At 43.8% G+C, this 27939-nt stretch overlaps 1 protein-coding gene across 7 annotated transcripts in view; it reads right to left on the bottom strand.

The window, feature by feature from the left end:
• PPP2R2C (protein phosphatase 2 regulatory subunit Bgamma) overlaps nt 1–27939 on the bottom strand; it is a 183521-nt gene that overhangs the window by 123520 nt on the left and 32062 nt on the right. For 2 of the 7 annotated variants that reach the window (XM_068277147.1, XM_068277197.1), the window contains exon 1: nt 3400–3464. The exons of 4 other annotated variants lie outside the window; for them this stretch is intronic. The gene's annotated coding sequence lies outside the window, so the exon portion shown is untranslated. Of the gene's footprint in view, nt 1–3084; nt 3152–3399; nt 3465–27939 lie in introns of those variants that run through there. One more of the 7 variants, XM_068277167.1, reaches the window with a different exon arrangement.

Raw genomic sequence — 27939 nt, 5'->3', positions numbered from 1 at the left:
TAATGTACTATGTGTGCGCCAAATTTCATTCAAATCCGTACAGCCGTTTTTGCGTGATCGAGTAACAAACATCCAAACATCCGAACTTTCCCATTTATTATATTAGTAGGATTTTAATTTTTTTTGCCATAGTGCCCCTTTAACGTCTATCTGAGTTCTGCTATTTTCCCAAATGCAGCCTTTTCTGTTCTGCTTTCTTAGAAGTTCTTTCTTGCATGGCTTTCTTGCATGGGAGAAAAGCACTAAAGAAATGTTATTGTTATTGTATTGTATTGTTTAATTCAAACATAAATTATATGCCTACTCAAATGTAATGCAATGCATATACACCCTATAAATTCCAGATCACCTCATTGCCTATCTATATTCTCCTCATGTGAAGCATTGTATATTATGTACAGCTAAATTATTTATGTGCATGTAAAGCCACACCTCATATTTCAAATGTGAATTTCATACATCTCTTAAGCCAGACACACACTATTCAATATAACAGCCAGATATATGTGCTGTGTGTTACAACCAGGGTTAAAGAATGTTATGTTCAAAGTGAACCAGTTCTCCAATACCAGTGTCAGACAATGAAAGGAGGAAAGGTAGCATCCAGTGCAGCTTTCACAGTGGTGGAATTTGACAAGTGTCTGTATCAGAAAAAGGATAGAGAAGAGAGCCCCTCTATGGTGCAATACCTTTAATTCAGTTTGCAAATTGCAAAAGAAATGCACGCACGTTGTGGCTCCATGTGGCGGGTGATAATGACGGGTGATAATGACATGATTATCACTCGCCACACGGAGCTTGCCTGGACTCCAGACCTCAGAGGTACACTTGTTGATGTCCCCTGCTGGCCTCGGTCGACATCTGAGGAGTGGAGAATTGGGCATGAGCGATACGCTTGCAAATTTATGCGGTCTTGTAATTGCATTTCTTTTGCAATTTGCAAACTGAATTAAAGGAATTGCACCACAGAGGCGCTCTCTTCTCTCCCATCTTTCTGACACACCAGTCAATCCATGGTAGATCAGGTAGATGATTGATATTTGCCCGATATTGATTGCTTATCTGTTCTGCCACCAAGCACTTGCACCTATTAAATGAGATTTCAATATTGATTGGTCTAAGAATATTGTTTCTGTAAAGCTGTGGCCCAGAACACCCCCCAAGCTCCTTCCTGTGTCACTTGTACAGAAAAATGGGAATTGCGATTGAATATCAGTAATAATATGAACATTTGGATGGTGCTTTTCTCCTGTCGGACTGAAAGCACTCAAGAGCTACAGACCCTGGCCAGGATCAAACCCTTGTCTACCATGTCAAAGGCAGTTCCCTTAACCAGTACACTATCCAGCCACAATAAGGAATGCCCTCGTATTTATTACATTTAGGCTAGGTTCCCAGTGGTCAGTTGCATAAGGCACACGTTATGATGGGAGAGAGTGTAATTCAAAGCTGCATGCAGTGAGTTAGAATACCGTGATCTGTTACACGTTTACAACGCAGTACTGTGAACAGGCCATAGAGTAGAAGTAGTCTGAGGCACGGATCACACTTGAGGCAATCACAGCATGTGAAAGCGCACTTTAAATCATTCTCTATGGACAATTGCAATCGAATACCGTCAATGTCATTTTTCCGCAAGCAGGCCGGCTTTTTATTTGCACACTGCATGCAACTCCTATTGAAATTACTATTGCCAACAGTGAGCTGCTGTCAACCAAGTGTGCTGAAAATGCAAAGAATCTTGAGTGGAAATATTTAGCTGCGGATTCAAGTGTGTCTCCTGCCTCTCGGTATCCCTACTCAATGCACATTTGATAGTTTCAATGAAAACATTGAATCTAATGAAGATCTATTAAAACTAAGGCTAGACTAGATTAAAGTTTGATCGTCTTATTCATCAAATGCTGATGGTGAAAGGCTGTTCTTTCCTCTCATCAACATGGTTGGGGTGGGAAGGAGGAGTAGCCATGAGCTGAATGGGATCAATATTCCCACTGGGCAATACAAGTATTGGTGCTGATCACCTCTGTATGCGCTTTGATTGGTTGTAACCATTAGTAGACAGTTCTCTTCCCCAGCCTACACTTCTGATACTTCAGCTGTCTTTGGCAGGTTTTGGTGCTCCATATAGCAATTGTTATGTATAGAGCATTTGAGGGAACCCAATGTAAAACTCTCACTGGAGTCCAGAGCTCCTAAGCTATGCTACTCTAAGGGCTTGTTCACACTATGAGCACTTTGAGTTTTTTTTTAAAGGATACCCGAACTGACATGTGACATGATGAGATAGACATGTGTATATGTTACGGCCAGAACCCGAAGTGTGGCCACTTCGCGTTCTGGCCAGCCACTTCGGGTTCTGGCCGGCCAATGTGCGAAGTGGCCGCAGCGGCCAATGTTAGAAATGTAATGTCACTTCCTGTCTGAGTCAGGACTGATTCAGCCATTTACATACCTGATATTTAACTCTTTCAGGCAGAGAAAGAAAAAAAGGAAAACAGCATAGTTATTTGTGTGCTAGGCACTGTACATACACATGTCTATCTCATGTCACATGTCACTTCGGGTATCCTTTAAGCACTGGTAATTTTAAAAAGCGCTTTAAAAGCACTTGAGTGATGTTCTTCAATGTGAGTGTTCTCATGATGAGTTTTCTTTCCAATCAAAAACGCGGGTCCTGCACCACTTTCAGAGCGTTTGCGCTTCAATAGAAGGTATAGGAAAATTGCTAAGCGCTTTAAAAATCGATTGGTTAAGCGATTTTGTGAGCACTTTTAATAACAAACTACATTAAAGAGATTCAGTTCCCCGTCAAAGAGTTCACTTCCTGAAAAAAAAAAGCGCTAATAGCCAAACAAAAGCGCAAGTCGCTCAAAAACCGGCAGAAAAATCGCTTTAAAAAGCGCTCATTAATAAGGTGCTCAGCGCTTGCGATGTATAATATGTACTAGGCCTAACCAAGTATTTGCTTGTGAGGAAAAAAAGACTAGAAGGAGAGAGGGGGAGGAGGGGAGGAGGGAATGAGGCTTACACATCCTAACGTCTCCAGAGCTGTGGTTTACCACCTGAAGGAAGTATGCTTACCTCCTGAGCCACATGGCCCACTTTTTGGGGAAAATGAAAGAACAGCCAGCACTTCAGGGAATCTCTCTTATGCCTGACTACTCAATCTGCACCTCACAATAGAAGCTAATAGTCAATGCTTTACAGGTAGCTGTATTCTACATGAGAGAAATGTGTATTTCCATGGTTATCAAGAGACTCAGGGGCTCTTCACTATTTAATTCACAACGCTTTTCAAAAGCAGAAACAAAGCTATCCGGCTGGCACGCAAATCACAAAGTTCCTTTCCTTTGTGTTCCGCCAAATGCAGGATTCTTAATCTCCATCGTTTTGTACCTCTTTGATGTGCCATTCGGAGGCTGAACTAAGATTCAGTACGGTGACAACATGATGTTGTCATGGACACAACAGATTAAGCCTGATTGGCAGGAATCCCATCCCAAGAGCTACTGATTGTTACAGATGACAGAATCCATTCAGCTGCAGATGTGGTTGCTGCAGTATGTGTGAGATTATTGATGTACAGCCATGTGGCATCTTATACATTTGTTACGCAACAAAATTCCTAAAAACCTGTGATGACTGGTACTGTCATGTGAAAGCCCCTTCAAAGTAATAACTATGTTGTGTGTAACAAGTTAAGCCACCTAAACACACCAGATTACTGTTGTCAAAAATCAAACATTTTTGAGCAAATCAAGAATACCCCATCCTGTACACCTGAACCTCTGTGAGAGAATCACAAGCAGTCATGGTGGATTTGTATTTTCTTCACTGTCATAGTATTCTGTGTTCAGCAACCTTTCTTTGATACTCTCATACATGACCCCTCAGCTATTTCATTGGGCACCTACCAGCGGCCGTAAAGTTGGGTGCACGGTGGTGCCTGATGAAATAGCGGGCGCCGAGTCGTCCCGCTATACAAATTGCGCCTGTGCAGCTTTGCATAGCGGGTAGACTCGGCGCCCACTGCGGCGGGGGAAGATTAAGATTTAGGCACCACCAGGAGGGGGTTAGGGTTAGGTGCCACTAGGGGGGTTAGGGTTAGGCACCACCAGGGGGAGCTAAGCAAATGCGCCACCAGGAGAGGATACAGGGTTAGAGTGAAGGTTCTGTGTGAGAGTAGGGTTAGGTTTAGTCATAGTGAAATATCGGTAAAGATTATGATATTTTACTATCGGAATCCAGAAGCAGAATATCGCTAATTTTAGCGATGTTCTACTAGCGCCTAGCCCCTAAGTACTTTCTTCCAGGTGTTTTTTTTCATGTACGCCTGCATCTACCTACACATACAATGACTGATCCTGCATCTTAAAGTGTATAGTCCCAAGCCTACTTAGAACCTGCCTGTGTACACTTTTGTTTTGTACTGCAGGTGTTAAAAAAACTGTGGTTTTATCAATGCAAATGAGGGAGTCAAACAGCGGTCAATGCAGCCCTGGCTCTCCTGAAAATTAAATAGCAGGCAAAATACTTGTATCTGTCTGCACTACAACCTCGGATAATAACACAGTGCTGTAAACTTCAATTTTGGTAATTAAATCTTTCTGTGTGGGGAGTGAATGAACCACATTCTACCTCACACTGTCATGGCTGCTGTTTACACAAACAATTGCAGCCCTAACATTGAAAATAAGAATGTGGGAGTGCAGGGAAGTTCTATGTACCATTATTACTGCACCTATTTATTATCTCATAAGTTTATTTTCAATTCAGGTTTGCTTTAAGGGGAAATTAAGTGAGAGGGATATGGGGGCGGCCATATTTATTTCCTATTAACCTTCCTGGCGGTAAGCCCGAGCTGAGCTCGGGCTATGCCGCCGGAAGGCACCGCTCAGGCCCCGCTGGGCCGATTTGCATAATTTTTTTTTTGCTGCACGCAGCTAGCACTTTGCTAGCTGCGTGCAGTGCCCGATCGCCGCCGCTACCTGCCGATCCGCCGCTATCCGTCGCGCCGCAGCCCCCCCCCAGACCCCGTGCGCTGCCTGGCCAATCAGTGCCAGGCAGCTCTATGGGGTGGATAGGAATCCCCTTTGACGTCACGACGTCGATGACGTCGGTGACGTCATCCCGCCCCGTCGCCATGGCGACGGGGGAAGCCCTCCAGGAGATCCCGTTCTTTGAACGGGATCTCCAGATCGCCGATCGCCGGCGGCGATCGGAGGGGCTGGGGGGATGCCGCTGAGCAGCGGCTATCTACCTACATGAAAAAAATTTTTTTAAAAAAAAAGATTTGCTGCCCCCTGGCGATTTTTTAGCAAACCAGTGAGAAGACAAAACTACCAGCAGTCAAAGGAATGAACCAGTAATGCAAGGGTTGATTCACAAAGCTTATCTCTCATAAAGCTTTTGAGCTGTTTAATGCTGGGAGTACATGATGAGATTTTTCAGCAGATTTACTGGCCAATTGATTTTCCGATCAATCAGAAATTATCTGTCGAGCCACCTATCTGCCAACAAAAAACCTCATGGTGTATGCCCAGCATAACACTCCTGTACTGGACTGCACTACCACTGCCTCATTTGCATATCTAAAGCACTGGTCTGTTAACCCTTACAATAAAAGAAGGGATCACAGGGAAACTCTAAGTAGGCATTATAAGTACCCATGTTTATCTCATCATGTTACTTGCCAGTCCTGGTATGCTTTAATTGAGAGGCGCCTGCATTTTTCTTTGCTCATGTGCTACTTCAAAATTTACCACAGCAAAATGATCCACCAGGTACCAGAGACGGTTTTAGGTAAAATAGGACTCTTTGTCCCCCCACACCTCCATACAGCAGTATTACATGTGCAAATCCCAGGCACAGGCCCCGCGCTTCATCCACTCAGCCAACCTGCATGCTGAAAACTGCATTCTTTCTACCTGCATGAACCTGCCATGTATTTCTCTCTCACCAACCCAAACCTGAAGCCAGGGCTATGGAAAAGTCGAGAAGTCAGAGCAATTTTGAGTTGGAGTGGGTGGTTTCATAAACTGAGGAGACGGAGTCAGATTATTTTTGTACTAAGCCAACAGCACCGGTAAGTATTAGACTAAGAAGTCGAAGTCGAGGAGTTGGATGATTTTTGTATCGAATTCACAGCCCTGCCTGAAGTAGGCCATTTGGATGCCGGTGATAACGGTGGATATTGCAGGGGGGGGGGGGGGGGGGTAGTCAGTTAGGGTTAGGCATTGGTAACGGGAGGGTTAGTGTGGAAATAGATAGTGTTGGGTTCAGGGCCCGTTTCCACTAGAGCGAATCTGCATGCGTTTCCTGCATGCAGATTTGCATAGACAATACAAGTGGATGGGACTGTTTCCACTTGTCAGGATTTCTGAGCGTTTTTCTGTGCAGAAAAAAATCTGCACGGCAGAGCCATCAGAATTCGCATACCGTATACCGCTATTCGCATACAATGTAGTTAATAGGAAATTCGCATGCGGTTTTGGTATGCGAATTTTAATGCGAATTCGCATATGATTTTGCATAGAAACAATGGAAAAGCACACAGGCACTGCCATGGTTAAATTTGCATACATAGTCATCTATGCAAAATCTTATGGGAATTCGCATGAATATTTGCATACAACCGCATGCAAAATTCGCATCCGCATGCAAATTTTTTCCCCGGCGATTTCCAAAGCACAAGTGGAAATGGGCCCTTAGAGATTGTAAAATATCCGTAAGAAATTTCTGATATTCTACTATTGTAGTAGTAGTAAAAATGTTTCTGTACCGTGTTAGCCAAACAATTTATGTAGGTAGAAAAAAACAAAGTCTTGTAAAAGTAATACCTTTTAATGGCTAACTGATAAAGTTAAATAATGCAAGCTTTCTGGGATCTAGTCCCCTTCTTCAGCCATATTTCCAGATGTTAGCTGAAGTAAAACATTGATGCAGGTAAATAGTAAACACATAGATGGCAGTTGTGCTGGTTACTGTTTAGCAGTTATATGTCAGGTGATCAGCAGGCCAACACCAGTGGGCCAACACTTCTGTGAACCAGGACACAGCATGCAAGATCTCAAAGTTCTTATTCTTAAGAGTAACTTCAAAAATGAACAAGCAAGAAAGATTTCTGAGTACAAATTTATGAAAATGTTTAAGATATTAACAGAAGGTCTGAATTGTGGAACGGGATTCATGACTCCTTATGTAACATGATTTACTTGGCTTCATGATCTTCAGAAACCTGCTAGATTTCATGTTTGCTTGCATAAGCTTACTGGCTCCAGCCTGCTGATCACCTGACATCTATCTGCTAAACAGTAACCAGCACAACTGCCATCTTCGTGTTTACTATTTACCTGCAGCAGTGTTTTACTTCAGCTAACATCTGGAAATATGCCTGAAGAAGGGGACTAGATCCCAGAAAGCTTGAATTATTTAACTTTATCAGTTAGCCATTAAAAGGTGTTACTTTTACAAGACTTTGTTTTTTTTCTACCTACACACTATTGTAGTACAAATTGCAATGCCTAGTAGTAGAATACATTAAAATTCAAGTGCAAGCTAAAGTTGTGGAACTGGGCATTGTTAAAGAGGAACTGTAACAACATAGTAGAATGTAGTAAACTATTCAGGATGCCCACTTTTACGTTAAATATCCTGTTTTCAGCATCAGAAACACTTCCTATAGCTTGTAGCCACACCCTCCATCCGAGGCATAAGGTGGCCACACACCATACAATTAAAAGATACAATTTTTTGCCAATTTGATAATTACGATCGGTTGTCCTGAAAAATCGAGAGCTTTTCTTTGTTTTCAGACCAACTTTATCAAGAATTGAATGGTGTGTGATGGATTGTTAATTACGTGATGTACAGTTCCAATCAATTTTTTCTGACATTTTAATTATTTTATTCATGATTGGAGAAAAACTGAACATAGGTGTGTGGTACATTGGTCAGATTTTTTGAATTGGTACAATCAGTCAGAAAAATTGATTGCTATTCTTGAATTGAACAGATATTTAAAAAATTGTATGGTGTGTGGCCACCTTTAGCCTAGGCTGTTTATTATGCAGAATTCTGTACCCCGTCCCCCACTCATTCCCCCAAGCATTCTGGGAGACCAGAAATCTTTTCTGCTGGCTTTAAAACGCTCAGTAAATGAACATTCTGCCAGTACTAAAGATGTCACCACCTGTGATAAATGTCATAATGTAAAGCAGGGAGAGGAGAGATTTTACAATTAGCAAACGCTGACTAAATAATTTATAAGAGAATATTGTAAAAAAAAAAATAATAATAATATCAACGGCTACAAGTACCAACTGAGTCCACCCATCCACACTGAGTATTTTGCTATGTATAAGGTATTTTCAGACAGTCTATGACTGCTGGAAATGTAAATTGAGTTGACAATAGACCTTCCTATGAGCATGCAGGCTTTAATTAACACAGTGTATGTGTTCCTGCTGATTGAGAAGATTGATGTCATGGCTAGCTACAGTTTATCTAGCAGTAAAAATGGCAAACAGCCATCAAAATCCAATGCAGCCAATCAGGTCATCTGCAAATAGATGGCCAAGGGACATAAAGCAAGCCAGAGACCTGCAGTATTTTCACCGTCTGACCATAAGTGAATGGACTGTGTGACATCAGATACATATGCATTGCTCCCAGCTGTCCCTTTTTCTGAGGGACAGTCCCTCTTTGGGAACCAAATCCTTCTGTCCCTCTTTCTTCCTCATATGTCCCTCTTTCAGGACTGATGGACACATCTGTGTAAATGTATGTATTTTTCTCCTGAAAATGTTTTTAATTGACTCTAAACTTTATTCTTATTTTTTAGATTAATATATTTCTTAGCTCTAAATGTTATTGTGAAATACAACTAATGATGATAGATAGGACCAGTGTGGTCTTAATGGTTAAACTACATCTTTTGCGTATGAATTCTTTGTGATATGTGTGACTAGGGGTGTGGATGGGAGTGGCTAGAGATGTGGAAGGGACGTTTTTTAAGCTCCGCTTAAATGCAGGAAGCGATCCTATCTTAAAAATAAGACCCGCTTCCACTTGTTACAAAACACAGATCCGTGTGCCGCGGAGCGTGAAACGGAACACAGAGTCCCAACTTGGCACATGTTCCCCGACAGGACGGGAAAATGTGTCCAATGAAAGCCTATGTGAATGGACACTGTCACCGCATCCCCGTTTTGACACAGTGACGTCTATACACACGTGTCCTGCCGCCCATGGCTGCCGCTCTGTCCCTCCTACACAACCCGGTGGTATTAGCATGAAGATCTACATCGGGCTCCAAAAGACCAATGGGAATCCTCAGCAACGGAGAATACTCATTGGTTCAAGTTGGGCCAATCAAAATTCTCCATTGCCAGGGAGAATAGCTGCTGCAGCCCATAGAGAGCTCCATGCCTTCAGGAAGGAACCGAATGGCGGTGGTGGTGGCGGGACAGGTGAGTGGCGATGCGTCCGGGTGGATGTGATTGACCCAGGAGCAGACAGGCGGACGTGGAACGGACAAATGTAATTGTTGCATACGAATGCAAAACAGACGGAACGCATCCGCCTCACGGACGCGCTTACAGTTTCTGTTCTGAATCCGCTTAAGTGTGAACCGGCCCTAACAGTTGGGAGGTATGCATATAAATACGTTAGATACTGTAAGCGGGTGGACTGTAGCCTGGGGCTTCAAGACAGAACCTAATCCTTTGGTTGCCCTGAAGTTAGTAAACTGAACTCTGATTGGCTGCAACAACTCACCACACCCTGCACAGTTTATTTCAGTCTACAGTGCAGCATAGATAATTATAGCAGACAGGAAGAGCCTGACTGTATTTTTGTCTTTCTTTCATTCCATTTCCACTCTATTTGTCAACATTACCCGAACAAGCTCAGCAATCTAATTTTTCTTCCATCAGTGATAAAAGCACACAGACAAATGACTAAACCAAATCACAGCATGTTATGTGCTGAGTGCTGAGCATTTCTATCCACGTCTGCATTTCAAAGCGCTCGGTTTCGGTTTATTCAAATTCTATTTCATACTCCACTGACCAGACAAAGCTGTATCTGCTGTGGTTTGATTCTGATGAAAATGGTATCTTCCTTGATATAATGTGTTCTTCACAGATGAGGCAACAAAAAAAAATAAATCAAAGAATTTAGAATGGTTTATGGTGAAATATATGAAGAACTGATGCATTGACTTGTATGCTATCTGTGTTGCTAAAAGCTCCAAAAATCAGATTTCCCCTTTTATTTACTACCGTAAAGATTCCCATTCATGATACAATTTTAATTGTACATTAATACCCAGTGGCGTAGCAATAGGGGGTGCAGTGGTTGCGACCGCATAGGGGCCCTTGGGCCAGAGGGGCCCCATATGGTCCTCCCTCAACCACAGTATTAAGTCTTTATTGAACCTGTGCTTGTAATAATCACTTCTATTTATTCTTTGAATGGTAGTAATCATTAATAAACTGTTCCCCATCCCCTTCTTGCATCTCTGACAGTGTGGTTGTTTTTGGCAGGTTGTGGTGCACCATATCAATTGTTATGTATAGAGTGCTGGGGGAAAGGGGGGGGGGGGCATGTAAAACTGGCATCAGGGCCCACAGCTCCTTAGCTACGCCACTGATCTTACCACTTCTATGTTATATGAGGGACTACTTAAAGGGAACCTGAAGCGAGAGGGATAAGGAGGCTGCCATATTTATTTCCTTTTAAACAATAACAGTTGCCTGGCAGCCCTACTGATTGGCAACAACAGTGTCTAAATCACACACCATGAACAAGCATGCAGCTAATCCAATCAGATCTGACAAAAATGTCAGAAACGTTGCAACATGCTGCATGCTTGTTCAGGGTCCATGGCTTAGGCTAATTTCACACCAGGACGTTGCGTTAGAGGGGGCGTTAAGGTCGCATAACGTCCCCCTAACTCAACGCCTGGTGGTGCTGGATCTGGACGTCAGAGTGAGCCGCGTTGTGCAGCTCACTCTGGCGTCAGTGATGCCGTGATGCGCACTCTTGTGCGCATGCGGCATCACGTGGTCCCGCCGGCCAATCGCCGCACAGAGCGGCTGCTCCAGGATGTAAACACTGCACGTCACAACGTGCAGTGCATATTAATTAGCCATGTGCCTGGCCGCTCTCCGCTCCTCCCCCACATTACTGAGCATGTGGAAACAGTCTAACGCGGCTCAGCCGCGTCCAAAGAACTGCATGCAGTACGTTGTCTTGTGACGCAGCGTTACAATGTAACGCAACGTCCGCACTGTGAACAGCCCCATTGATTTTTCATTGCTGTGCGGTGGGCTGCGTTACAGGCTGCTCTAACGTGCGCCTGTAACGTCCCACTGTGAAAGCAGCCTAAAAGTATAAGAGGCAGAGGATCAGCAGGGTAGCAAGGCAACTGGCATTGCTTAAAAGGAAATAAATACAGGTGAAACGCGAAAAATTAGAATATCAAGCAAAAGTCCATTTATTTCAGTAATTCAACTTAAAAGTTGAAACTGTGTGAAATAGGAACCCTTTGTACTGCAGGTGTTTTGGATTAATTAGCTGATTAGAGTCTGACACTTGGAGCCTAGAATATTTTCACAATATTTTAATGGTCTGATATTGGGGTTCTCATCAGCTGCAAACCATAATCACTAAAATTATAACAAATAAAGGATTGAGATATTTTGCTTTGCATGTAAGGAGTCTATTTCATATATTAGTTTCACCTTTTAAATGACAACTGAAGTGAGAAGAATACTGAGGCTGCCATATGGGTTTCCTTTTAAACAATACCAGTTGCCTGGCAGTCCTGCTGATCTATTTGGCTGCAGTAGTGTCTGAATAACACCAGAAACAAGCATGCAGCTAATCTTGTCACATCTGACAATGTCAGAAACACCTGATCTGCTGTATGCTTATTCAGGGTCTATGGCTGAGAGTATTACAGGCAGGGGATTAACAGGATAGCCAGGCAACTGGTATAGCTTAAAATGAAATAAATATGGCAACCTCCATATCTCTCTCACTTCAGTTGCCCTTTAACCCTCTGGGCGATACAATTATATCGCCCAGGAGGTGGCGCAGCACTATTTTTTAATTTTTTTTATTTTTTGAATCATGTAGCGAGCCCAGGGCTCGCTACATGATAGCCGCAGCGCAGCGGCATCCCCCCACCCACTCCGATCGCCTTCGGCGATCAGAGTAAGCAGGAAATCCCGTTCAGAACGGGATTTCCTGCTGGGCTTCCCTGGTCGCCATGGCGACGGGGCGGGATGCCGTCACCGACGTCATGGACGTCGTGACGTCATAGGGAGTTCCGATCCACCCCTCAGCGCTGCCTGGCACTGATTGGCCAGGCTGCGCAAGGGGTTGGGGAGGGGGGGGCTGCGCGGAACGGCGGGTAGCGGCGGATCGGCGGCGATCGGAAGTTACACGCAGCTAGCAAAGTGCTAGCTGCGTGTAACAAAAAAAAATTATGCAAATCGGCCCAGCGGGGCCTGAGAAATCCTCCTGCGCGACATACCCCGAGCTCAGCTCGGGATTATCGCTCAGGAGGTTAAGTGTAATTACAGAAATAAATGGACTTTCGCAGAATATTCTAATTTCTCAAGTTCCACCTGTATGGCAGCCTCCATATCCCTCTCACTTCAGGTGTACTTTAAGGTATCCAATCACAGTACTGTATATTATACCCAGTTTACATCGCCTCAGAAGCTTCAAACTACGGCACCAGCAAGTCTTCCTGGAGAAGATGGTGGAGCCCATAAAGAAGGGTGAGGGATCAGCCTCCGAAGTGATGCCTGTCACCACCACGCCCCTCCCTCCACACCTCACTCATTTTACCAACCTCCCTTACGGAGTCCGGTCGTTTTATTTATTTTGCCATATAGTTTTATTTAAAGTGTACCTGTTTGGAAAATAAGTGCCCCAAACAGGGTACTCAGCTCAATAGAGGGAAGTTTCTGGATATTCCAGGGGCTTCCTCCATCCTCCTCCACCAACCTGCAGCAGAGGCTTATAGATGATGGAGGACACTGTGCTCACTGGGACCTTCAAAGCAGACATTTTTCTGTAACCTTCCCCAGATTTGTGCCTCGAGATAATCCCGTCTCAGAGGTCTACAGACAAGCCGAGCGGAGAACTGCTACTGCGCCTGCACAGGAGCCGGTAAATATTTACATGGCTGCCATGCGAGGACCGCTAATATTGCCACCGTGGGACGGAGGAGGACGGGGGAAGCCTTGATCGGATCCAGAGGCTTCCCACTCCCGAGGTAAGTACTCCCCAGGGGACGTTTTTAAAGTTACAGGTCCTCTTACGTAGGCAGCCTCCGTAGAAGCGCTATCCCAGCGCGAAACGGCCGTCAGGCACCTGTGCCCAGCACCCACCACCACCCACGCCTCCTCTCACAAGGGTATGTTGATGACTTTTTATGCCTTTTGCAAGATGTTGCACGCCTGCACTTTATAAATGCTACAATAAATTGAACACTTGCAGCAGTGCCAGCTTTCCTGCTCTTCTTACTTGATTCCTCTTGATTTTACCCCAGGTGGGCTCCAATGAAGCTACGGAACCATCTCAGGGATGATCAGGGAAACAGGATGCACCTGAGCTCAATTTTGAGCTTCATGGCAAAGGCTGTGAATACTTAAAGGTACAGTGGTGTGAAAAACTATTTGCCCCCTTCCTGATTTCTTATTCTTTTGCATGTTTGTCACACTTAAATGTTTCTGCTCATCAAAAACCGTTACCTATTAGTCAAAGATAACATCATTGAACACAAAATGCAGTTTTAAATGATGGTTTTTATTATTTAGTGAGAAAAAAAACCTCAAAACCTACATGGCCCTGTGTGAAAAAGAAATTGCCCCCTGAACCTAATAACTGGTTTGGCCACCCTTAGCAGCAATAACTGTAATCAAGCGTTTGCGATAACTTGCAACGAGTCTTTTACAGCGCTCTGGAGGAATTCTGGCCCACTCATCTTTGCAGAATTGTTGTAATTCAGCTTTATTTGAGGGTTTTCTAGCATGAACCGCCTTTTTAAGGTCATGCCACAACATCTCAATAGGATTCAGGTCAGGACTTTGACTAGGCCACTCCAAAGTCTTCATTTTGTTTTTCTTCAGCCATTCAGAGGTGGGTTTGCTGGTGTTTTTTGGGTCATTGTCCTGCTGCAGCACCCAAGATCACTTCAGCTTGAGTTGACGAACAGATGGCCGGACATTCTCCTTCAGGATTTTTTGGTAGACAGTAGAATTCATGGTTCCATCTATCACAGCAAGCCTTCCAGGTCCTGAAGCAGCAAAACAACCCCAGACCATCACACTACCACCACCATATTTTACTGTTGGTATGATGTTCTTTTGCTGAAATGCTGTGTTACTTCTACGCCAGATGTAACGGGACACGCACCTGCCAAAAAGTTCAACTTTTGTCTCGTCGGTCCACAAGGTATTTTCCCCAAAGTCTTGGCAATCATTGAGATATTTTTTAGCAAAGTTGAGACGAGCCTTAATGTTCTTTTTGCTTAAAAGTGGTTTGCGCCTTGGATATCTGCCATGCAGGCCGTTTTTGCCCAGTCTCTTTCTTATGGTGGAGTCGTGAACACTGACCTTAATTGAGGCAAGTGAGGCCTGCAGTTCTTTAGATGTTGTCCTGGGGTCTTTTGTGGCCTCTCCGATGAGTTTTCTCTGCGCTCTTGGGGTAATTTTGGTCGGCCGGCCACTCCTTGGAAGGTTCATCACTGTTCCATGTTTTTGCCATTTGTGGATAATGGCTCTCACTGTGGTTCGCTGGAGTCCCAAAGCTTTAGAAATGGCTTTATAACCTTTACCAGACTGATAGATCTCTATTACAGTACTTTTGTTCTCATTTGTTCCTGAATTTATTTGGATCTTGGCATGATGTCTAGCTTTTGAGGTGCTTTTGGTCTACTTCTCTGTTTCAGATAGCTCCTATTTAAGTGATTTCTTGATTGAAACAGGTGTGGCAGTAATCAGGCCTGGGGGTGACTACAGAAATTGAACTCAGGTGTGATAAACCACAGTTAAGTTATTTTTTAACAAGGGGGGGCAATCACTTTTTCACACAGGGCCATGTAGGTTTTGAGTTTTTTTTTCTCACTAAATAATAAAAACCATCATTTAAAACTGCATTTTGTGTTCAATTATGTTATCTTTGACTAATAGTTAACGTTTTTTGATGAGCAGAAACATTTAAGTGTGACAAACATGCAAAAGAATAAGAAATCCGGAAGGGGCAAATAGTTTTCACACCACTGTATGTACATGTGATGTCTTAGCTTTTTTTATTTTTAATAAATTTGCCAAAACCTCATATAAACATTTTTCATGTTGTCATTATGAGGTGTTGTGTGTAGAATTCTGATGGAAAAAATGAATGTAATCAATATTGGAATAAGGCTGTAGCATAACAAAATATGGAAAAAGTGATGCAATGTGAATACTTTCCAGATGCACTATAGGTGGGGTTTTTTTTGTTTTGTTTCTGCGGATAAAACTGAAATAATGTTTGGAAAAAATAGTTGTAATTTACAGATCTGTATTGAGGGAATTGCAGCATTGGCTGTTCCCATAATTTTCTCACAACAGGCACAGTATAGACGCCTGTGTTAATTATCGGCAATTGGGTGCCCAGCCGGTCATTTGATCGCCCGATGCGTCTAGTAGCCAATAGGCTACTACATACAATTTAGTGACTCATTACTGAATTGGTTTTGGCTTCAGCCAGGATTGGAACTCTGGTCCCCTATGTTAGAGGCAGAGCCCTTAACCAGTAGTTCTAAAATGTGATGGATGGCTTCACTGACCAATAATTTAAAGAAAATATTTACATTAGCAATTCAGACAGGAGCAAAAAAAAAAATATGACTGGAGTTCTAATCTTTGCTCTCTATCCATTAACAAAATGATTTAAATGGCGATCTAATGTAAGTAGCAGTATCACTTTGCAGATGTTTGGTATACCGACAGGTTCTCTTGAACTGCTGCAGGGAAACAAGAGAGTGAAGGTAATGGTTTGTCAAGGTACCGTATAGTGTAGCCCAGCCATGTACTGTATGCGTTACAACCCACGGGATCACTTTCACATATGAAGGTGCAGGAGCAGCGTCCATCTCTCAGGCCTGGAACCCACTAGAGCGATTTTGTGAGCGTTTAGTCAGCGATTCAAACCGCTAGCGATTTCCCTAAACGCTCAGCCGTTAATGGATAAGCCAAATTCCACTGGATCGATTGCGTTTACCAAAACGCAAAACACAGGACATGCTGCATTTTTAGCGTTAGCGTTTCTGCAATGTAAAGTATATAAAAACTGGCCTAATCGCTGGTCAAAACCTACACAGAGCGATTTAGTTAGCGTTTTGCTTGTCTGAAACGCTACCCAGAAGGCCTTGTGCTTCCCAGAAGGCCTTGTGCTTCCCAGAAGGCCTTAAAAACTACTTCCTGGTGATGTCTGCTGGATGGTCGGAATTACTACAGAGCTGCAGGCTCTGTACACAGAATACATCACTACAAAAATACTGTGGGTTATGTGTGCTTCATACAGATACAAAGTTGTATTTGAGGTTGTTTTTCTCAAATAAATAAAAGAAAAAGGTGCCAAACATTAAAAAAGCAAAAAGAAAATAAAAGTTAAGTACCGCTTAACTACCACAACTATTTCTGTGTGAGTACTTATTAGTATTATTATCATTATTAATTTATTGTTTGAAGTATGTGATGCTGTCACTCATACAGGTGTGTAGTCCCCTTTAAAAGCTCAAAAAATCCAACACATCAGCTAAATTTGGTAAAAAAAAATGTGAATTAACCAAACATATTGCAAATCACTAAACGCTAATCGCTATCGCTCACAAAACGCTATGCACTTTTTGCAAAACGCTCACCAAAACGCCAGAAAACGCTGATGAAATCGATATCAAACCGCTCACAGAAAACGCTAGCGATTGGCGATTGCGTTTTGTAGTGGGTTCCAGGCCTCAGTGCCTCCATGAGATCAGCCAGAAACCAACCCACTAATGAAACTCTGTGACAGTCAGGCAAGAAGGGAAGCAACAAAATAATGAAAATCTGTGACAGGCAGCAGGCCTAGCCTGTCATACTCTGCATGTGCAACAACCTTGCTCTGTCTTTTGCAGGCAGTGCCTAATTATGGTAACACAGCTAAGCAGGCCTACGAAGTGGTTTTGCATCACCCTGAAGACATTAATTCTCCTGTGGCACAGCAGCTAAAATTAGTCTGCCTTCCAGTAGGAGTCTATCTGTAACAGGATCAACTCCATCCAACAAAAGATGGACGCTGTTAGGTTCATTCACCCAATAACATTCTAATATCCCTCAAAAACTTGAAGCGTGAGATTACCTTAAAGGATCATTATAGTGAAAAATTCTAAAATGTAGCATACATGTAAACACATATAGATAAGAAGTATGTTTCTTCCAGTGTAAAATGGACTATAAATCACTTTTCTCCTATGTTGCTGTCACTTACATTAGTTAGTAGAAATCTGATGGAACTGAAAGGTTTTTGACTAGCTCATCTCCTCATGGGGGATTCTCAGTATATAATGTATTCTTTACAAAAGCACTCCCTGTAAATAATCTATACAAAGATGCAGCCCCACCACCACCACCACCACACCAGTTTGCACATTATTCTGGCAGTTGGACGGAACAACTGCTGTTCGCTGAGTGCTTTTGAAAATAAAGCCCAGATTATCCCCCATGAGGATATGGGCTAATTCAAAACCTGTCAGTTCTGTCAGATTTCTACTACCTACTGTAAGTGCCAACAAAATAGGAGAAAGGTAATTTATGGCAGAATGTATTTTTTATTTATGTGTTTTCATATTTTTATTTTTTTTTAGATGATTGCAATGGCGGTCCTTTCAACTGGCCTTCTACACACAAGCCGACATTCAATTCCAAATAAAAGATGATCCGTGAATTCTGATGACCAATGAGAAAATGATAAAAACTGGTCTTTTAAATCGGATCCCGGCATGGCATCCCGCTATTTGAGTCAAAGTGTTGGACAAAATTTGACACTTTGATCCTCTGTAGCAGCACTGAGGGCCTCATAAAAATGAAATTGAGCTTGCGCTCGTGCAAGGGGGCAGAGCTAAAGCGCATGAATTGAAACTGCGCCCCCCCATCCCAGGCTCCAACCCCCGCCACTGATGCTGTCTACAGATCCCTGCTTCCCAATCCTTTTTCTCGATCACCAACGCCCTCTCCCATGGTCCTGATGAAGCGCCACACATTATTGGCGTATAACAGCTGTTGACCCTCTTTCTGCCTGTAATGTTTTCCTGCTACATGTGTTACTGTAGAAGGTACTTCAAAGGATTTGTGGAATAAAGTGTATTTTTATTGGATGTGCACTTCTGCTGTGCTTCTCCATACTGGAGGCTGCCTCCCATGACTCTGGAAAGAATCGGTGCTCGGGGGGACATGGGTGCTGAAGATCAGAAAGGAAAATGTAGGCAGAGTATGCTGTTTCTCAGGGATTCCCTTATTTTTAAAAGCACCCCCTGGAGGGTAGTGGTAGAGTCCAACTAGCAGAATAGTGGAGCATGAATAAGTAGGCTGGCTGACAACTTTGTGAAGACCCTTTCCAGGGATTGCTTTTGTAAAGAATAAAGAGAATGCGGAGAATCCCCAATGAGGAGATGGACTAGTCTAAAAACTGTCAGATTTTTACTATCTACTGTAAGCGACAGGAGACATTGGAGAAACTGTATAGCTCATTTTACTCTAGGAGAAACGTACACATGTATTTTACAGTTTACAATTTTTGTGCAATAGTGGTCCTTTATATAATAACACTTTATGTATCATATGGCAATTTTTTTTAACAATTCTGTAGATGTATTTGGGCCCTTCATACTGCTGCAAATGTCTGATGCAGTGGGTCTGATTTAGAATAGTTCAGTTGAATTTGGTGCGGATTTCCTATCGGACCATAGCATGGACCCCAGCATCAAATTCAAATTCACACACTTTGTAAACAGTTTAGTTGCAGGTAGTGATGGTCACAGATAGTAACATGTAGTGGCTCTGCAGCCAATATATTAGAAGAAAGAAGGCAGAAGAAACATTTGTATAGATCCTTTCCAGGGAGTGCTTTTGTAAAGAATAAAATAAATACTGAGAATCCTTCACGAGGAGATGGACTAGTCCAGGTGTGCAGATCGGGCCGCATTCCTCTAGAACGTGGCCCGCTGCTACTCTGTCTCCCTCCCTCATTTGTGTGAGCAAAGATAATTGGAATTAACTCACTCAATTGCTGCGATCTCCACGGTAATGCAGCATCATGTGACATGCTGGTACGTAGTGATGGCATGTCACTGCCTCGGTTGCCATGGAGATCGCCACTGGAACAAGCATTTGGGTGAGTTCCTTGTGTTGCATGCAACTTGAAAGGACGGGAGAGGATGGGAGGAGAGAAATCTGTCCATCTAGCTGTGGGCCAGCTTAGGGCCATAGTTTGCCCAGGCCTGCCTGGACTAGTTCAAAACCTGTCAATGAATACTGCTTACTGTAACTGACAGCAACATGGGAAAAGGGTAATTTACAGTGCATGCATACACAAGAAATTTCAATTTTACAGATTTTTCGCAGTAGTGGTCCTTTGAAAGTAGAGTTACCCTTTATTGCAAATAAGAGAGAACAATCCACAGGACATTACAACAGGCCAATTTTCAGGCTGGCAGTCTGACTGTACCAGCAGCAGTCCCAGCAGACATCAGTAATCCCATTTAAACTGATGACGTTAGTGTTACGCTATCAAGCACCGCTCTCAGAAGTTTTATAGTATACGGTTATTTTTCCCCCTCTATACAGTGGCTGCCCCAATGTCGGGTGTCAGGCCCTCATTAACCGCCAACACAAAAGGCTGATAGCTTTGCTAATAAGGGATTAATTGCAAGGAATTGTCCATCATAATATTGCAGCTGAATGGAATGTCACATACAGAATAAATAGATATCAGAATGTAATAGGGAGCCGCATTGTTTTTGTTCTAGTGACAAAAGTGGAGGATCCGGCATCGCTGCCTCTTCATATGTAACAATGAAGGGGGATAATTGAATCTTCCACAGTAGGAATTTCAGCTATAGCAGAGAAGGTATCAGCGGACATGGTGATGACTACTAATGGCTTCTCTCCAGTGGGCTGCTTAGACATCCTCTAAAAATATCCTGAAAACATGAATTCACAGAGCGTTATTCTTATAGTAATATACAGTGCTCGGCACGTTCCATATAAGCTTGCCTGTAAAGGTTGTGCTGGCCTAACGATGGTTAAAAGAGAAACAAGGTCTTAAAGCCTTAGTACAGTATCTATTAACTAGCAATGCATTCATTTTTGTGCATTGCACTTGTGTATTTGTTGATCACATGATCCTTCTGACCAATCACTGATGCAGTAGGGGGGCCATGTGCACCGTTACAGGAGTCATGTACTTCCTGTATGTATTTTTTTGAGAATGATCACTGTTACTGGTTGTAACAGGAATCATTCTCACAAAGCAGGCAAGGATTGGTTTAGGGGACACATGGCCGTCGGGAGTGCGATTGCACGAGGCACATGGCTGAGTGCCGGACGTGACAGTCACATCTCGGCAGCTATAGCAGCCATTGCCACGAACGCGACTATCATGTCCATGCAGCTAATGTTTCAGCACACTGAAACTTTGAGAGTGACATGGATGAGTGAGCGCATTGTTCCCCTTTTCTCCTGGCCCAACAGAAGCGGCTCTATTGTGAACCAGGCTGCCAATCCTACCCCCCCCCCCCCCCCCATAGAAACAGTACACATCGTTTTTGTATCTACGGTGCTCATTGCCTGCAATAACACTCTAAGGATTGAATCTTATAAGTAACAATTATAGAACCATTGTATGTTCTTTAACTCTTTGTGGCCAGCACTACAACTGAGCAGAGTCTTATTTCCCTATTCCTGATTAATGGATAATTGCCAGGGTCTTTATAAATTGATTAAATAGCTTTAGCCACAGATTATGAGAGAGACAGAGCCAAAGATAGTAAAGTCACCTTGAAGAACAATAGGGCCCTGTCTGGGACAATATCTCTAGAAATCCCTTCTGGCACCACATGAAAGCCCAAATCAGGCTTTAGTTTTTGTTTTTTGAATGCATAATGTGTAGAATATATAATAATAATCTATGCACAAAGTTATGTACATTGCACATTAACCATTTTTGCATTATTCTGTCATTGACTCTAGACTACGATAGATACACTACACACAGATACAGTGGCGTAGCTAAGGAGCTGTGGGCCCCAGTGCAAGTTTTACATGGGGCCTCTCCAAGCATTCTATACATAACAATTGATATGGCACCACAACCTGCCAAGGACAATCACAGTCCCTGGTGTTTTAGTGCCCTCTTTCCTGTTTTCCTGCTTTCTGAAACTCAATATGGGAAAAACTGAAATAGTTATTTTTTTTACCATGAAATGTAAGCTCCTTTCACACAATTTAGAATCCGTTGTGGTACGATTAATCTTCAACCGCACTGCAGTGTTGCATAAGTCACATCATACATTGACGGTGCAGTATGCCCATACAGTAAGTATGCCTCACTGCCAATGTAAGTGCGCACGTCACCCTTGCATGCAGTGCATGAGGGGAAGGATACAGAAAGCTGTCTCAGAGATTTCAGCTGTCTGTTTACACAGTTAGGAACATATTAATATCTTTGTCTTAAGTTCATTTGAGAGTTGTTTTGAGACCCCCATGTTGCTACTCTTCAGAGAAAAATTAAAAGAGGAGGGAAACTTACAATTGAACCCCCCCCCCCCCCCCACCCCCCCCCCCACCCCCCCCCCCCCCCCCCCCCCCCCCCTTAAATACTCTTTCTCATAATTGGATTCACCTCTGTATGTAGGTCAGGGGTCACTGAGCTTACCAAGCCAATTTGAGTTCATATAATTAGTTCTAAAGGTTTTGGAATCAATACAATGACAACAGTGCCCACATTTATGCACCTGCCTGATTTTGTTTAAACAATCATTGCACACTTTCTGTAAATCAAATAAACTTCACTTCTCAAATATCACTGTGTGTGTCTCCTATATGATATATCTAACAGATATTTTTTGTCATAACAACCAATGATTTATACAGGAAAATCATGGCGATTGACAAGGTTGTCCAAATTTCCGCATCCCCCTGTAAGTTGAGGAATGCTTTTTACTTACTGAATAGTGGGATTCTCCTTGAAACAACATCCGAGCGGGGGGGAAGGGGGATTTGATTTACTTACCTGGGGCTTCTTCCAGCCTCTAGTAGTCTATCAGGTTCCTCACTGTAGTTCTGCTGCCCTCCAATGCACCGCTAGCCCCTCCAAAAGATCCCCGACCCCAGCTGTGGCCTCTCTCATCATGCTCATGTTGCCAGGAGCATTCTGAACGGCACAAGTACTGAACGTTCACGCCCACGCAAGCGTGCTCAAGAAAGGCGCAGATGGACCAGCGCATGTGCAGTACAATGAGACCACAGCTGTGGCCAGGGATCTTTCGGAGAGGGCAGTGGCACCCTGGAGGGCAACGAAACTCCAGTGCTGGACCTGCCAGAATGCTCACGGCTGGAAGAATCTCCAGATAAGTAAATCTAATCTACCCCCTCAGCTTAAAGGGACACTTAAGTCAAGCAAAAAAGAGTTTTACTCACCTGGGGCTTCCACCAGCCCCCTGCAACTGTCCGATGCCCTCGTAGCCTCGCTCCAATCCTCCTCTTCCTGCCGGCGGCTACTTCCGGCGACAGGTGCCGACAGGCTGGGAACGCGAGTGATTCTTAGCGTTCCTGGCCACAATAGCACCTCTATACTGTTATTGCAGCCTTCCTTGCCGCAATAGCAGTATAGAGGTGCTATTGTGGCCAGGAACGCAAAGAATAACTCGCGTTCCCAGCCTGTCGGCGCCTGTCAGCGCCTGTCGCCGAAACCGGAAGTAGCCGCCGGCAGGGACAGGAGGATTGGAGCGAGGCTGCGAGGGCACCGGACAGCTGCAGGGGGCTGAGGGAAGCCCCAGGTGAGTAAAACTCACTTTTTTTGTGTGACTTAAAGCGAACCTTAAGTCAACTAAAAAAAATGAGATGAACTCACCTGGGGCTTTCCTCAGCCCCCAGCAGACGATCGGTGCCCTCGCAGCTCCGCTCCGATGTCCCAGGACCCGCCGGCGACGACTTCCGGTTTCGCCGTCACCGGCCGACAGGCATGGGAACGCGAGTGATTGTTCGCGTTCCCAGCCTGTATATCGCCCCCTATGCTGCTATTGCGGCCAGGAGGCCGCAATAGCAGCATAGGGGGCGATATACAGGCTGGGAACGCAAACAATCACTCGCGTTCTCATGCCTGTCGGCCGGTGACGGCCAAACCGGAAGTGCTCGCCGGCGGGTCCTGGGACATCGGAGCGGAGCTGCGAGGGCACCGATCGGATGCTGGGGGCTGGGGGAAGCCCCAGGTGAGTAAATCTCATTTTTTTTAGTTGACTTAAGGTTCACTTTAAGTGACCCTTTAAAGTGAACCTGAGGTGAAAATAAACTGATGAGATAAACAATTATATTTATCCTCCTCCTAAAAAAATACTATTTTAAGTATCACAGGGTTTTATTTTATATTTAAACATTTACAAAGTAGGTTGAATGTTTTACTGTCTATAATTAGTGGCAGCCTATTAAGTGTTACAGAGTAAGAATAAGGTCAATAATTAATGTACTTTATCTCTCCCTGCCCTCAGAAGTTGTATGCTGCCAGGAAAACTTTTTTTGGCTGTAATTAGCTTATCAGTGATGTTTACTATATTCCTAACAAGGTACTGACAAGACAGAAACTGTCACTTCCATGCTTAGAAATTAACTCTTTCAGGCCGCAAAATAAAGCAAGTAAAACAGCCTGGTTATTCATATATCTTGTACTGTACATACAAATATTTATCTCATCATGTCACATATCGCCTCGGGTAAACTTTAAGGCTACTTTCACACCAAGACGTTGCGTTTTAGGGGACGTTGTGGTCGCATAACGTGCCCCTAACGCAAGGCATGGTGGTGTTGAAGTTGGACGTCAGATTGAGCCACGTTATGCAGCTCTCAAAGCAGCCGCTCCAGGATAGTGATGGGAAGTCCGGATCTTTTTAAGGATTCGGATCATTTGAATCGGATCATTGAAAAGATCCGGATCGTTGAACCGAATCATTTGAAACATTTTACTAGGAAAGCAGACTGGGTGAAATGACTAGCAGGACAGGACTTTGCCTGCAATGTACATTCTGTATGTTCCTGTTTCTTCCAGACAGACATCCACTGTGAGCCGAATCTTTCATTGTGATGATCCAGATGATTCGACTCACAAAAAAGATCCGGATCAGATGAACGATTCGTTCATGATCCGGACAACACTATGAGTCCCACCACCAGTCACCACAGTGCAGTGAATATGAATTAGCCATGTGGCTAGTCATTGAGCGTGTGCAAACAATCTAACGCAGCTCTATATACCCTAACGCAACGTGTGCACTGTGAACAGCACATTGATTTTACAGTGCTATGAGTTAGGTTGCGTTACTGGCTGCTGTAACGTGGGACTTTAACGTCCCACTGTGAAACCAGCCTAAGGGTGGGGATTCAGACTACAGTAAATGGTCATTTGTGACAACTAGGTTCTCCAACTGCACATGTCCTTAACCACTTCGGTACCAGCAGCCTCTGCCCCCTTAAGGACCAGAGGCTGTTGGTCCACTAAAACGCAGCTTCCCGACGAATCGCGCAAAAATCTGCCGCTCCCGCCGTTCTGTCCCGCCGCAGGCTGCTCTCTCTGCCGTCTCTATAACAGCAGAGCGCTGTGCGCCAGTCAGAAGCCGCTTTCATTGGCTCCTGACCCTGTCAATCAATGTAAAACAATGGGATTGGCTTACAGTGATGACAGGGCCAGGAGCCAATGAAAACGGCTCCTGACCTGCACACAGTCCTTTGCCGTCATAGAGAGAGCAGGGCGAGCCAATTACAGTGGGGTCAAAGCGGCGAGACTGGCGGTAACGGCAGGGACGCGTGGTTAACGTCCAGTCAGGGCTGCAGCGCCACCTGCTGGACGTAGATTCAACCTACGTCGGTCCGGATCCGGTTAAGTAAAGATAGAATATATATATATATATATATACATATATATATATATATATATATATATATATATATATATATATGGATTCGGTGATGCTTGATGGGAAGTAGGCCATGTCCATTATAGATACAGATACATTTGAAGCCATGGAATAAAACAGAGCAGCAGATCTCCGGCACTGAGCAGGAATACAATGTGAGTTCAATAACACAAAGCCAGATAGAAGATCAGTCACGGTTGTGGCTCCTGACCCTGATAAAGCTGCTGTAATTTCCTATGAAGAAATACTTCCTTTGTTATTAATGAGCTCCGCACACAGGGAAAGCTGGCTGAACCCGGGCACAGATCTCCTCCGGATTATGCTATTCATACCTATGATACATTCCCATCCTGCACTGCCCTGCAGCTGCAATGTTCTTGTTCTGGAACGCAATGGACTGGGGAATTTAAGGAACAATCCAGATTCATTAAAAACTGGCACACCATGTACAGCGGCTCCACAATCCATTTGTATTATATTACTGAAATATCTGGACGGTTTCTCACCTCTGCTCGAGTTCACTTGAATTCTGGTGGATTCGGCAGGGAGTATTGGTGAGAACAGGAGTCCCAATACCTTCCTGCTTCCGTTATGTTGATGCTGTTTTTGTGACTTCTCACCAATTGCCTCACCTTAACCAATTCACTTATCTATAAATCCCTTTCCCAACCATAAACTTTTAACATTACTCCTTCCGGACAAATCAGTTAAAGAAAAAGCCAGCGAGCTGATGTCCTCAAAATTTGTTTATTTCAGAGTCTATGAAATGCTGTTATAAAACTGAACTAATGCTACATACACACTTGAAAGATAAATGAAAGATCTTAAGCTGGGAATACACGGTACGTTTATTCCCGCATAATCGAGCCGCTGGCCTGATTCCAGCGCGTCCCCGCGGGCGCCCGGATCGATTCCCGCTTGTCCCCGCGGGCGGCCGGGCGCTTCCGCTCGTTTCTTCTTTTGTCCTGCCCGCCGGTATCGAGCGCGGAATCGGTCCAGCAGGGTATCGGACACGTCGGAAATTATCAATCGAGCCATCAGCGGCTCGATTATGCGGGAATAAACGTACCGTGTATTCCCAGCATTAGACCAATTTTACCCCCTTCCATGTAGTATGAGAGCATACTCTACACAGTCTATTCTATTGAGCTGTGTATGAGATCTGCAGATCTCATAGACTATGAATGCATTTTGCAGGAACGGATCTTTTGCAGGAACAGATCTTTTGCAGATACTGATCTGTTGTATGTGTACAGCATCTTTGTGTGCAGCATCTTGCAAATATTTTTATCTGATGGGGAGTTCAGCTCCATAGAATAGACTGTGTAGGTATGGCTCTCATGCTATATGGAAGGGGGTAAAATTGGTCTGTGATCTTTCATTTTCCAAAGACTATGGTCTGATGTGTGTATGCACCCTTACTGTCCCTGGAAGATTATTTCTGGAGAGGAACAGCACAATTCAAGATACATAGAGGGGCTAATGAGAGCCAGAATGGATTTGGACAATCCCACTTTAGGGTGTTTTTTAGTTAGAGACACCCAGGAAAGTGACAGCTAATTTTTAAGTATATTTTGTCTGTTTTTAAAGCACTCGATTACAAAGAAAAGCTAGATATACTCACTAACATTATTTAATGGAGTAAACATTGGGTACAATATACAGTACTTTGCAATTTCTGTGGTACAGCACCAGGCAGGATGCTGCCATTTATATAAATCTGTAAGTAGAAGATAGCAATACATTGACCTTACTCCCCCCCCCCCCCCCCAAGGGACAGTAAAGGCTGCATCTGACCAATCTTACTATCCTCCAATCTTTGCATCCACCTCTCTATGAGAGGGGCTCTGGTTCCCTCATTTGTAGTGCATGCATGTGTATGAAAAGGTCATCATGTGCATTACTCAGGGGAACAATAGAAAGTGCCAGTTTGTTCTGGCACTTCCGCCTTGCCCTCTGCACCAATCAGAGGTTGGGAAAGTGATCATGTATAGTGGGAGGCGGGCCAGGTGTCATCAGCCAAGAGGAGAAAGCGACTACAGGGGTTAGCTACCTAATACTTGGGGGCACCTCTACCTACTTCATATTGTTGGTACTTCTGGCTTCCTAATGCTTAGGGACACCTGTAGCTATGTATGACAGGCAAGGGAAGTAAGGGAGAAGTGACAGCTGAGACAGCCAACACACTAGAAGTGCAGTTTGGTTGGGGTTTGTAGGTACATAGAGGGTGAAGTCTACGGTGCCGGGACATCTGTGCCTATAGGCTCATGTGATGTAAATCCAGACCTGTCTATGGCAATAAGCAAGCACTTCCATAGCTGTGGCAATACGACAGAAACCATATCCTGGAATAAAGATCCAGTTGGCAGAGAAGCTTCTTTTTTCAAGTTGTAAGCCATTATTGAGACCTATAAGTGCTTAAGCTTGGCACTAACATCCAATTGTGATTGGCCAATTTTACCACGTCCATGTAGTATGAGGGGTTTACCTACACTGTTCTTAGTATTCAAAATCTGTTAGCCCTTATACTAGATGTAGACGGTAACATTGGTCAGTGATAGGCCAATCCAAATTGGATGTGTGTATGCACCTTTAGTAACAAATCCCTTATAGTTCTACTTTCAGCAAAGATAGGTTTGTGTTAGCTATTCTTTTCTGACTCACAAAGTAGCTGTCTGTATGGTAAGATCTCCATGTATAACCATATC

The sequence above is a fragment of the Hyperolius riggenbachi genome, chromosome 1 (genome assembly GCF_040937935.1).
Source record: "Hyperolius riggenbachi isolate aHypRig1 chromosome 1, aHypRig1.pri, whole genome shotgun sequence".
NCBI classification, from domain to species: domain Eukaryota; kingdom Metazoa; phylum Chordata; class Amphibia; order Anura; family Hyperoliidae; genus Hyperolius; species Hyperolius riggenbachi.
The sequence above is the reverse complement of the archived record's forward strand: the minus strand, read 5'-3'. Positions and strand labels throughout refer to the sequence as shown.